Source organism: Callorhinus ursinus, unplaced genomic scaffold, assembly GCF_003265705.2.
Source record: "Callorhinus ursinus isolate GAN/ISIS: 27379988/994484 unplaced genomic scaffold, GSC_fseal_2.0 scaffold13, whole genome shotgun sequence".
Lineage (NCBI taxonomy): Eukaryota > Metazoa > Chordata > Mammalia > Carnivora > Otariidae > Callorhinus > Callorhinus ursinus.
In genome coordinates, this window is record NW_027397075.1 from 29,900,752 (window position 1) to 29,913,902 (window position 13,151).

The 13,151-nt window shown below is 39.5% G+C and overlaps 1 protein-coding gene across 14 annotated transcripts in view; it reads left to right on the forward strand.

The window, feature by feature from the left end:
* The first annotated feature begins 880 nt into the window (after positions 1-880).
* Positions 881-13,151, forward strand: part of PRRC2C (proline rich coiled-coil 2C) — a 92,796-nt gene continuing 80,525 nt past the window's right edge. For 7 of the 14 annotated variants that reach the window (XR_012380535.1, XM_025877432.2, XM_025877434.2 and 4 more), the window contains exon 1: positions 882-1,059. The gene's annotated coding sequence lies outside the window, so the exon portion shown is untranslated. Of the gene's footprint in view, positions 1,060-13,151 lie in introns of all 14 variants that reach the window. The other 7 variants (XR_003209508.2, XM_073900015.1, XM_025877437.2 and 4 more) reach the window with 2 other exon arrangements.

The following is a 13,151-nucleotide window of genomic DNA, read 5'->3' on the forward strand; positions in this document are numbered from 1 at the left end:
TACTCATTTGACAGAGAGACACAGCGAGAGAGGGAACCCAAGCAGGGGGAGTGGGAGAGGGAGAAGCAGGCCTCCCTCAGAGCAGGGAGCCTCATGCGCCCTAGGGGGGGCTGGAGCCTGATGCGAGGGCTGGATCCCAGGGCCCTGGGATCATGACCTGAGCCCAAGGCAGACGCTTAACGACTGAGGCGCCCCTAAGAAAAACTATTGTTAACATTACCATTATTAACATGCAGAGTACATTTTTTTAGTCTTTTCTAAGAATATGCACATATGTGGGTGTTTTTATAGCATAGTTATGGCATAAGCACATTATGGCATAAGCATTTCCCTGATCATTAAGTATTAATCTGAATTTAATGGGTTCAGAATAGTCCATTAGGTGGATGTATCATAATGCATTTATCTACCTTTACCAATGGACTGGTTTTGGTATTATGAATATTATATTCACATTTCTGGAAAATATCAAGATACCGTCAAATGACAAGGTTAAAGATTATGTATAGCGTAATGTTGATACATAGTGCCAAACTGTTGGTTGAACCAATTCACACACGCATCCACCACATGCAGGAGTGCTCACTCTCCTGAGGCAAATCAACCTACAGTCGCCGTCTCCTCAAAGTTCCTGGAGAGAACTCAGGCAAAATCTTACCCCGGCAGCGGGAATTTCGACTGCAGGAACTCCCTCCTTCCAGCAGGAGGCACCGTCGCCTGCCGCCGGGGTTGGGCCGCCACGGAGGCTACACGTGATCTGGCCGTCTCTGCGCCGGAGGGCGGTCTTGCGGAGATTTGCCATACGTACGCCGCGGCATGACGTAGTACGTAGGGGCTGGCTAGCCGCCATCTTGCTTCTTTTTCTCGCTTGCTCTCTCCCTCTCGGGAAGCGGCGAAAGTGCTTTGGCGGTTTGTCCATCCGCAGCTTCGGCTTTCCCAGTCCGGTGGCCCTTCCAGCCACCCCCTACCCCCAACCTCCCCTTCCCCTTTCCTCGATCAGAGCCCGGCGGAGACTCTCGAAGTGCGCAGACCCACTCCGCTTGACACTCGCCCTGGCCGGTAAGGAAAGCGAGGGCGTAGGGGCTGTGATCAAAGCGGGCCCCATCGGGGACGGCTGGCGTGGGGCGGCCTGGGGCGTGGAAGCGCACCCCGACCCTGGCTGGCAGATACTGGGAAGCCGCTTGGAGGCGGCCTTGGGTCTAGCCACCCCCCTCTTTTTTTTTGGTTCCCATGATGTCCGTGTCTGGGGGAAGTCTCGGCCTCCTGGTCGGGGAGCGGGAAACCGGAGTCAGACCCGCCCCATGTGGTCTGCAGCGGGAGTTCCGGACCCGTTGGTCTCTTTCTCCCACCCAGTCCCAAGCTCAGGCCCTGCGGGGGGGATTACTCGCCTTGCCGGCTAAAGAAGGGAGTTTCCATCCTTGGGATAGGCGGGCGCGCGGTCTTTTTTTCTAATGTGTGGGATGCGTCCCCCAGACAACTCAAGGGCTCATCAGAGGGCCTTGACTGCCTACTTTTCCGTGTGTAGTGAGGGTGGAATTTGAAGTGAGCAGTGTCTGAGAGAGACCGGGTTAAAGACCTGGCTCCGTGGGAGGCTCTTGGGGGGAATCTGGACCAACCCTACTTCCGCTAGGGACGTGCTGCCCCAACTCCAGAGGAGGGTTTAGTCATTTCATACCCTAGGCCTCGCCATCCCTTAACCTTACGTAGTGAATCCCACTCTGCAGCTCTCTCTCTTTGAGATAGCGTTAATATTATTGGTGTTACGGTAAAGGCCCCGCTTTAGGACTTGAAGAAAAGGGCATGGGGACCAATGGGAACACTGATAAATTGTTCTTTTGCCCGAGAGGAATGCGTCTAGTTCCTTTAAAGGGATGCATATTTGTTTTGACTTGGTTTGAGGTTTGGTGGTTTTTTTGTTTTTGTTTTTTTGAGGTTTCCAACATGCCTGATGTTTGCTACCCAAATTTCTGCATTGACCGATCTTCAGCCTAGGTTCATAGATTCATGCCTTGCTAGGGTACTTGGAATTAATTGTACGGTAGGCAGCTGTGCTGTAAGATTTTCATTTGGAATGCACCAGAAGCATCACGATTCTTGATTAAGTGCCTGATAACTTACTCCTTCCTGCAAATAAAAACGATAGAATGATACTTAAGCGCCCACCAAGTCTAACTCCAGCATTTGTTGAAAGTAGATTTAACCTCCTCTGTTGGTGATTAAGATGCTGCTCTGAGTGGAGCCATTTTTAGGTGTGTGTCACAGATGCACTGCAGCATCGTTTCTGGCCCACCTCAAATGCATTGATCCCCTAAAAAATTAGGAATAGGTTGAATTTGGATTTTATCTTGAGCATGTAGTCAAATAGTAATTTTCTTCTTCCATAATGGACTTGTGAGAATCTAGGCTTTTTACTTTTATATTTTGGTTTGGTGAGCATGTATATGTGGCTGTTTTCCCTCCACCATTAGTTGATGTTTTACTTGTACTGAGCATAGTAATAAGCCCTTTACATATATGATCTTTCCTTGAGGGAGATGTTGTTATCATCATCATCCCATTTTACAGATGAGGAAATGAAATCTACGATATTAATTTCACCAAGGTCACTGCTGTAGAGATTCAAGCCCAAACTGTCTAAATCCAAAGGATGCTCTGGGCCATCAAACTGCCTTCCTGGTCCTTGTAATTTTAGGAACTGTAGTAACTAAAGATGCAGCATTCTTAACCTAGTTTTTTCTTTCATTTGATTTCAGTATAGAAACATAGTTGCATACAGTGGTGAAAGTGTTGCAAGGTGTAAAAAATAGTTATAACTACTTTGGGGATAGGATAGAAGCTAGTTTTTCTATCTTTTTCTATTTAAAGGCCAGTTGGTTAAAACTCTTAAATGTATAGTACGGCATACAATTTTTAAATTTTGAGATCTGGCCTCTATTATTGATAAAATATTTCCTCATCTGTAAAATGGAGGTGATAATAATAATAGTACTTCCCTCCAAAGTTTGCTGTAGTATTAATAAAGATAATGTGTGTAAAGGGCTTATTACTGTGCTTAGTACATAGTAAAAGGCCAACTAATAGTGAATTGGCAGAATATTGATAGAAGAAAGTACTCTCCCAAGCAGTGAGTAATCTGTTTATTCTTAGAGAGGAGTATATATTCTGTGGGAGTTTAAATAGTTTTTCTTTCTTTCTTTTTACACCACACACTAGATTTTGTTTCTTAAAGATTTCTTCCTGGGTGCCTGGGTGGCTCAGTTGGTTAAGCGACTGCCTTCGGCTCAGGTCATGATCCCAGGGTCCTGGGATCAAGTCCCATATCGGGCTCCCTGCTCAGCAGGGAGTGTGCTTCTCCCTCTGACCCTCTTCCCTCTCATGCTCTCTACCTCTCATTCTCTCTCTCTCTCTCTCTCAAATAAATAAATAAAATCTTTAAAAAAAAAAAAAAAAGATTTCCTGCTCTACAGTCAGTAACCCTGGGCTCAGTATTTTGAGCACAGCTGAAAATACAGAAGTTCTGACTCATTCCAGCCCATCTCCCCACTACCCTTACACCACCCCACCACCTTTATTGGTAAAATGTCTTTGAAGATTAATATATTTTCCCCTCCCTGCAAGTGGTTTCCTCTTGCCCTTCATCCAAACACTGCTTCAACTTGTAAGCCAGTTGAGTAACTTCTGTTTCAGATGCTGTTTATGCCATATTTGTGTAAGACAAGGATTGATTACTGACAAAATGATATTGATAAAATTGATAAAAAACAAATTGGTACAGAACCCTGTTCTTACAGTGAAGGAGATCCAAGAGTTGTGTCTGAGTTATGACTAATACACTTTCAGTAAAGTGAGATTTATCAACTTATGAAAAGGTAACACGGTGATAGTTTATCTTCATCATTGTTAACTGTTACTTAGAAGCTTGAGAATTAATGTTAGTTTCCTGAGTCATAACATTTTAAATTCCTCAATAATAAAGCCTTTGATGCATCAATCAGGACATCTTTGTGGTAAAAGAATTCTCTAGAGAGGGTAACTTCAGTACATTTCCTATTGTATATTTTTCCCAATCCCCAGAAAGGCTAAATATAACCTGATGTTTTTGCCAGTTATATTTGTAGTCATTTTGCTGTAGATTAACAGAATGCCAGTCATGTTTTAGGGCCTGTGTATGTGCATGTTTGCTGGCAAATCAGATGAAACAGGGGCTATTAGTGAATTTCAACAGTGGTCTGGATGGTAGACAAAAACTTATATATGGTTAGCATATACCTGAAAACAAGGTAGCAGTTAGGTTATTACTGTTAATGTGATGTAATGTCAGCCCTGTGTGGTGCTGCTAGGTGCTCTACGTTGGAGGAGGATGGGGTATAGTCAGGATTTGTGGAGCACATACAGTATAAGGATTTGTGGAGCACATACAGTATAAAAAACACTTGGATATTACTTACATACTATATTATCTAGTAATTTTCTTTTTATCTGTGTTCCAGTACTAGTCTGTTTTCCTTTACTAAATTGTTTCCAGATCTTCATCACCTTATACAGTGGTTGGTATATACCTAGATTTTATTATTGAATGTATGAGAGTGGGAAACAGAAGAGACCCACAGCTAAGATTAAACTGACGGATATCTTAGTGGAGCAAAGGAATACCTTGTCATCCCCCTCCCCCTTATTTACACATTAGAATAGTATCAGATGCTTTCAGACAGTTTGTGTTTATGTACTATCCATTGTGAGATTTATTTGCAGCAGATTTTCCTTTCTAATTCTTAGATTTATTCAACAGATATTAAAGATTCTTTTAATTTCATAAGGCCTAGTGAATCAGGAATATGTATGGCTTTTGGTTCCCATTGCCAAGATGCTTACAGTTTTAAAGATGAATGTTAAAAGTTATCATGTGATCTTTGGATTTATACCAGAAGATAAAAATAAAGACATAAAAGCAGATAAGGGAAGTTTGGGGCAGAAAATCCATAAATGAAAATTGTCTATAGTCTAGATCACGTGACTAATTGATTACAAGTGAGGGCATGATGGCCAAGAGAGGGCATGAATAATTGCAATTATTAATATTTGTTGACCACTTTCCATGCCAGGCACTGAGCAAAGATAATTTTGTGGCTTATCTTTTTCGGTCTATACAATACACCTAGACGGTGGATTATTTTATCCCTGTTACACAGCTAGAAAACTGGGATTTAAAGAGGTTTAGGTAATTCTTCTAGATTTACTTAGCTAGTATATGGGATTCGAATCATTGACCCAGAGCCTAACTGTAGTGCTTAAGTTCCACCCTACATGGACTTCCCAGTGGCCAGTATTGCCCAAACTTAGGACAAGTCATGACTTTTTAAATCTTCAAATCATTTGTCTTAATATTTTTTCTTTAATTCAACTTACCGTCTTTTAATTAAGTGAATTTCAAAGAAAACATACATAATTATTTGCTGTTACGGTTTTTTTCCTTCAGTGTGTTTCAGAATAAACATAATTTTAAATATGCTTCTATGGACCACTTAAAATCATCTAATATGTCATCAGTAGTCTTTTGTATTTCACGCTTTAGGACATAAATGCTATGAGAAATGAATGCTAGATAGGATCAGGCAACAGTTGGAATTGATGAAGGCCAGAAGTGATGGAAGCCTGGAATGGAATAGATTCATCACAGGCAATGGCAGCATTGCAGGAGATGAGCTGTAATGTAGAGCCTTACCTACATACTCGGGGCAACCATTTCCATGATAAACTGCAAAGTGAAGGTATTTGTTTAGACAGAAATTTAGCAGGATATCTTAGACAATTTATGGCAAGAGAAGGAGAGCAACAATGAATAAGTGAAGAAGGAAGTCAACTACAGAAATCAGGATGGAAGAGAATAATCTAAAAAATAGGAGTATTACACCAAATGTAGCAGAGTTCAGAAAGATGTAAGAGAAGTGGCCTTTGGATTTGGCTGAGAGATCCTTGGTGACCCTAAAAGAATTTAGGTCAAGTAATAAGGGTGGAAGGTTAAGCAGGGAGGAATAAGTAGTGAGACTTCTTGATTTTTAGGTGACTTGAATACTCAGTATGAGCCCTGGACTACGAGTGTAAAAACCTAGGTTTAAACCTTTTGTCACCTAAGTTTTGTCTTTTGTGCCTACTGTTAACTTTGGGGGTAAATGACATGGCTTCTTCAAATTTTAGATACAGGTATTCCCTGCTTTTTGAAGGTTCGCACTACCCCACTTTGTTTTTATGAAGGACGTACATTATTATTTGCTTTTTCTAACTAAAAATTCTGAAGACGATTTTTGTTTTTACGGAAAAAGGCAAAACGGAAATTTAGCAGTCAGCCATTATAGAGGCAGGGCGCACCCTGAGCAGCAAGAGTTGTGCCACCAAGCTCCTTCCCCTGGAACTACACTCAGCATCTAGTTTGTGCTTTATCATGATCTATTTTGTGATTTTGTTAGCAAGACGTGTCCTAAGGTGTCAGAAAAGCCTAAGAGAGGTTATTTCTTGGGTCTGGGGACAGCACAAAAAGTTTTCCATATAAATTAATGGTAATTGTTTCTTTGCTGTAACCATTTCAGCTTACAAAAGGTTTCAGAGGAATACTTTGCTTTCCGATAGCAGGGGAAATCTGTTTATTCATCTGTGAAATAAGGAAAATACCCATTTCCCCTATCTCAGGATTGTTGCAAAGATCACATTAAATATGTTTCTGTGTATGTTTTGAATTTAATATTCTTTGATATTACATGAGCCTTGACCATATTTAAAACAGAAAAGAGAACTATGAAAAGTAGAAAGTTAAAGACAAAGTGAGGGTGGTTCTCTATGATGTTGGAAGATCCCCTCCAAATAAATCTTGAGTTTACAAGATAAGAGATGGATGCACGTGTGATTGGAGTATGGGTGGCTAGAGACGTTAATACTTGATCATCCTTTCCTCTTTACTAATGAATAATCTGAAAGTGTAGGGCTGCTGTGTATGACTGTACAGTTTGTATATTGCACAAATGTGTGGGGGTGAAGGAGGCAACAAGGACTGAAACCTACTCCATGCTCTGCTTGCAGAGAGTCCTATTCTCTGGCTAGGCCTCCCAGGGGGTAATTGTGCCTTCATTTCCCCCCTTTTCCCCAGTGCATCAGCACCTCACCCAGAGGATTACCTGTATCTTCCCAGAAGGGTATGTTTTTCTATTTGCACAAAGGCCCTGTGGAGCGCCTCTCAAAGACTCCCAAAGAGATATATTAAGGATAATTTAGAACAAAACCAAAAACAGTTGGGAGACTGGAGAAATGGTCACCAAGGAACAAAGCTTAGTACTTTTTACTAAAGTGGGTTAAGTAGTTGGGCAAGTACACACTGACTTTATCCAGTGTATTTTATTTTAAAGATTTGTTTATTTCAGAGAGAGAGAGAGTGAGCGAGCAGGCACGCACAAGCAGAAGGGGCAGAGCGAGAGAGAATCTCAAGTAGACTCTGGGCTGAGTGCGGAGCCCAATACAGGGCTCCATCTCAACCACCCTAGAGATTACAACCTGAGCTGAAACCAAGAATCAGAGGCTTAACCAACTGTGCCACCCAGGCGTCCCTATCCAATGCATTTTAAAGATGAATATTGTAGCTTATTCAGTATTTCTGGTAACTAGGAAACAGACCATATATGTAGATCTTAACTAAAGAAGCACAACATAAGAGGTATAGAATTAACTTCTGGAGGTCAGGAAAATGGAACAGATAGAAAGGTGTTATTGAATGAGGCTTTTGAAAGAAGTAGAGATTGGTTATATTTCTGTATAGTTTTTGAAATTTAGATAAAGAAAAATTGGAGCTTTTGGTGTACAATTCTATGAGTTTTAATATGTGTAGATTCATGTAACTCGCATCAAAATTAGGATACAGAATGTAGAAAGATGAAATATCTCACATTTTGGAGGCAGAGAAAGAACTGTTGAATAAGGATTAAAAAGTCAGGAATAGGGTGCCTGGCTGGTTCAGTCAGAAGAGCATGCAACTCTTGATCTCAGGGTCGTGAGTTGGAGCCTCATGTTGGGTATAGAGATTACTAAAAGAAAAAAAAAAGTAATAATAAACAACATAACAAATATTGTTTTATATATGACAAACTGGAAACATGGCGAGAATGAAAGTAGAAAGTAGCAAAAAGAGAGATGGGTAGCTTACATGTCTCAAGACAGACTTTTTTTTTTTTAAATCAGTTCAGCATGAGTACTTTTATATAAGTGAAGGAAATTAAGCCACGTATGTTGAAGATGAACCATTGAGAAATAGTACATTTTAAAAAGGAGCTTCCTATAATCAATTGACCATTCCATTCACATTAAAGCACTCATAATTGGAGTATTTTTATTTTAAATATTTTATTTTATATTTTAAATATTTTATTTTAAATATTTTATTTAAATATTAAGACATTTTAATGATAGAGGAACAGAGCCAGTTGCTTGGCAGAGAGGGATGCTAACCAGTTCTCTACACTTACAAATTTAAACTTGAAATCACAACCCTTAAAGGCAGCAGATTAGTTATGTGAAAGTTTTAGGAGAGTTCATAATGTCAATTGAGCGTCTTGAAAGAGAATGCTTCTGTTTTCCTCCTGTCACATCTAACATACTTGCCTTGCAAAAAAGTTAATGAAGAAACTTTTATGCTTTGGTTTTTATTTGTAATATTTAAGTTTTGAAAACATTATTACCATTTGTTAAGCTTTTATTAAATGCAGACACTGTTTTAAGAGTTTTATACACTTTGTTAATTAAATCTCATAATAGACTAGAAGATAGAGCCCACAGATGAGGAAATAAAAATTCAGAATTATATTTAATGACTAGGGACGTGCTTATGCCATAATATGCATATGCCACAATTATGCTATAAAAACACCTAGCTACAAATGTTAGAGCTGGTATTTAAATCAGTTTGAAGAAAAGTAATGGTGTGATACGAACAGTTTAAAAATACTGTAAGTTGTCAAAAAGAATAATGTGGCAATCACCTCATCTAGTAAATGGTAGATACACAGGTTTGTTACTTTGCTAGAACAGTAATTTATGGTACAGAAGGTTTGATAACTACGTTTCTTGTTCTGATTGTTAAGGCATTCTGCCCCAGAAACTTAATTCACATGTTTCAGTTTCTAAGAACAGCCTGAGCCCTTCTTCCATTCTGATTAGAATTCCAACAGATTTATTTATATTACACTTTGTTTTTAAAAATGACAATTTTTAATGCTTTTGCTGTAGTGCTATTTGTAGTAGAGGCACTCAACATATGGTGGTATTCTTAGCTTTTCTATTACAGCAGCAAATGTGATCTTAAAAAATATTTGATGTCACTCTAACTTTAGAAATACTGATTATAACAATTGGAGATCGAAATGAACTTAGAAGTTGACCAGTTCAGTCTCTTACCCAAAGCAAGACCTTTTCATTTTAAATGGAAAATTTAGTTTAAAATTTGATAGACTAAATGTTTTCTGAAGTTAACTCATCAGTCTCCCCGTCCTTAACCAACTCCAGCTGCCATGAGAAAATACCATAGGGGCACCTGGGTGGCTCAGTTGGTTGAGTGTCTGACTTCAGCTCAGGTCATGCATGAGTGGGCTCCCTCCTCAGCAGGGTGTCTGCTTTTCCCTCTCCCCCTCACCCTGGCTCCTTCTCTCTCTCAAATAAATCAATAAAAATCTTAAAAAAAAAAAAAACCTACCATAGACTAGGTGGCTTAACATGAATTTATCACAGCTCTGGAGGCTGGAAAACCAAGATCAGGGTGCCCACATAATCAGGTTCTGGTGAGGTCTTCCTGGCTTGCTAGCTGTGTGTCTTTGTGTGGTTGGGAGAGACCTGTGGTGTCTTCTCTTAAAAGAGCACTAACCCCATTATGAGGCCCCACCCTTATTACCTCAGCTAAACCTAATTATCTCCCAAAGGACCTATCTCCAAATACCATCTGTCAAGTTGGGAGTTAGGACTTCAACATATGAATTTTGAGAGGGGAAACAATTCTGTACATAGCTACCCCCCCTTTTTTTTTAACAGTCTTTAGTGCATTGAGTCTTAGATTTTTTCCATTTCTACATATTTCTACAACAGATGGAATACATTTTTCCTGTATTTTGTCACTATAATTTTTTATTCTTGATATTTTATTCTGTATTGTAATACAGTAAGTTTTGAAAATAAAAACTTGAATCTTAGAACCTCTTAGCCTAAAATCACGTTTATTATTACATTTTAAAGATTTGATGTTTATCTCTTTTATAATGAAAATTAAATTCTGATTTTCCTATGGTGAGGTTATCTGGGCACTGGCTTTGCCATCAAGTCTGGATTTAATCTTGGCCGTATCTCTTCATGGCTATATGAGTTTGGGGCAAGTTATTTTTACTTGTCTAAAGTTGTTTCTTCATTGGTAAATTTTGGTGACTTGGGCTTTGAACTCTTATTCCCAAGCTGATATTTTTACATTATAGAGTTCAGATTTTTTTTAAATGGTTTCAAGAGACATCACTACATTAGAGCGTATAGAACTTACATCCCTCTTCGTGTTAGAAGTGGGAGACATAAATATGGAGCATCATTCAAGGTTTTAAATCTAGAGGTCAGAGAGGGGTGCCTGGCTGGCTCCAGTCGGAAGAGCATGCAACTCTTGATCTTAGGGGTAATGAATTCAAGCCCCATGTTGGCTGTAGAGATTACTTAAATAAATTTTAAAAAAATCTAGAGGTCAGGAAAGGTGGTTATGGTGAAGTTGGGGAGAAGAACGTGTTTGGGAAAGCAGGTGAGCTTTTTGTTTATAACTTTTTTTTTAATTTTTATTTTAAGTAGGCTCCACGGCCACTGCAGGGCTCAAACTCATGACCCCAAGACCAAGAGTCACATGCGCCAGCTAGGCGCCCATTTTAAACTTTTTCTTTTGGAATAATCTTAATCTCACAGAAAAATTATAAGAATAGTATGAAAAATTCTTGTATTCCTTCATCCCTATTCCCTGATTGTTAGTAGTTTACCATATTTATCACTCTTTGTGGGTATGTGTATCTATGCACACTCAGTCACATATACAATGTGTGCTTGACTTTTAATGTCTGATGTTCTAAACCCCTCTCATCACCTGAAACCTTCACTTCAAATCGCAAGCTCCTGTGCCTCCAGTTTTCTCACTCAGATAGTACATTTTCTCCTGTTGTTTCTATTTATTTTATTTATTTTTTTAACGATTTTTATTTATTTATTTATTTGAGAGAGAGCGAGAGTGAGAGAACACAAGCAGGGAGAGAAAGAGATAGCGACAGCACGAGTGGGGAGGAGAGGGAGAAGCAGACTCCCTGCTGAGCAGGGAGCTCAATGCAGTGCGGGGCTCGATCCCAGGACCCTGAGATCATGACCTGAGCCTAAGGCAGACACTTAACTGAGTGAGCCACCCAGGCGCCCCTCTGTTGTTTTTATTAAATGAACAAAGCAATCCATAGTAAGCTTGACTCAGTAAGCATTTAATAATTGCTATTGGTGGAGCTTTTATACAATCATATTAAAATTGGCAGTTCCTTCTGCTGTCTTCCTTGTTCTCTTCCACCTTCTCCTGCTTTACTCTCTGGCTTAGACTTCCATGAAATGTTATTCTAACCATTTTCCTGGCAATATCTTCTTTTGCCTTGCTTTTCTTTACACATGTATGGCACAGCCTAATTCCTTATCATTCCAGCTGCTGTGTGCTTCCCACCACTCCCCACTCCTGATTGTGCTGCTGGGCATTAATGAGAGTCTTCAAACTGGACAGCCTTGGGAATACTTTATATCACTGGTCTCCAGCTTTTACTGGGGTGTCAGCACTGATTGTCAATGCCTCGTTTGCCTGGTTGTCTCTTTCCTCCCAGTTCTTTGCGAACCTTTTCCAGCCTTCTCACATTTCCTGTTATCTCCACTCAGTTGATGAGGACAGCATGTCTTTTTCATTTGTTCCTAGGAGTGCCTGATAATATAGTAGGCGCTGGATAAACATTTGTATGAGCCAGTAGGGGAATCAAACATTTTGAGTTTGTAGTTCTATCCAGAGATTTCAGTGGAGACATTTTGTACTATAGACAATTAAAAATGTATGTCTAAAGATTGTAGTTTGAAGGAAAGTTTTGAGAATTATCCTTAGTGAACAATAGATGAGATGGCCAAGGAAGAAAGCACATAGAGGGAGCTGGTAAAGAGAGATGGCAAAAGCACGTTAACGTTTAGGTAGAGGGATAGAAAAAAAGCTGTCAGAGAGTCACAGAAACCAAAGAATATGGTTTACACAGAATCTGTTTGCTTTTTATATTCGTATTGATACTTGACTATTACTTATTACTTACTAGAGATGCTTTATTTGTTCAGTGCATATAGTATGCTCATCTGGTTGCAGGTTCTTTTTAATGTTTACTATTTAAATCAGTGGGACATTGTATTTCTTTTTTTTTTTAAGATTTTATTTATTTTCTGACAGAGACACAGCGAGAGAGGGAACACAAGCAGGGGGAGTGGGAGAGGGAGAAGCAGGCCTCCCGCAGAGCAGGGAACCTGATGTGGGGCCCGATCCCAGGACCCTGGGATCATGACCTGAGCCGAAGGCAGACGCTCAATGACTGAGCCGCCCGGGCGCCCCGGGACATTGTATTTCATTTTCCAGAAGAACTAAATTCTCACATAAGATTAATGAGGAAAGAAAGGTAAACAGAGCTTGGATACTTAGAAACCCATGGTGGCCAGAAAGATAATTGTCATTTATTGAATTGAGCAGATTGGCAATTTGTGAAAGTGTGTTCTTTTTTTTTCAGAGATACTAGATTTTAAATATCACTAAAAATAATGTTTTTCATATTGAGTATTTTTAAATACTTTTGTAATGGTGAGTAACCATAGAATCTTACAATTTTTGAGACTGAAGGAATTTTAGAGATCATAGTTTATTTTGTCTTGATGTGGAAACCCTTTACAGATTTTTAAAAAATTTTTAATCTATGATAGCTGTCCTTCATGAAAACCATCCTTTTGTAACCACTGTTGAGTGTCATCCTTTCATTTTGAAAGGTTGATATTTATATTATGACAAACCGCTGTCTTCCAAATTTCCCCTAGACCTTTTGGAAATTGTTTGCTTT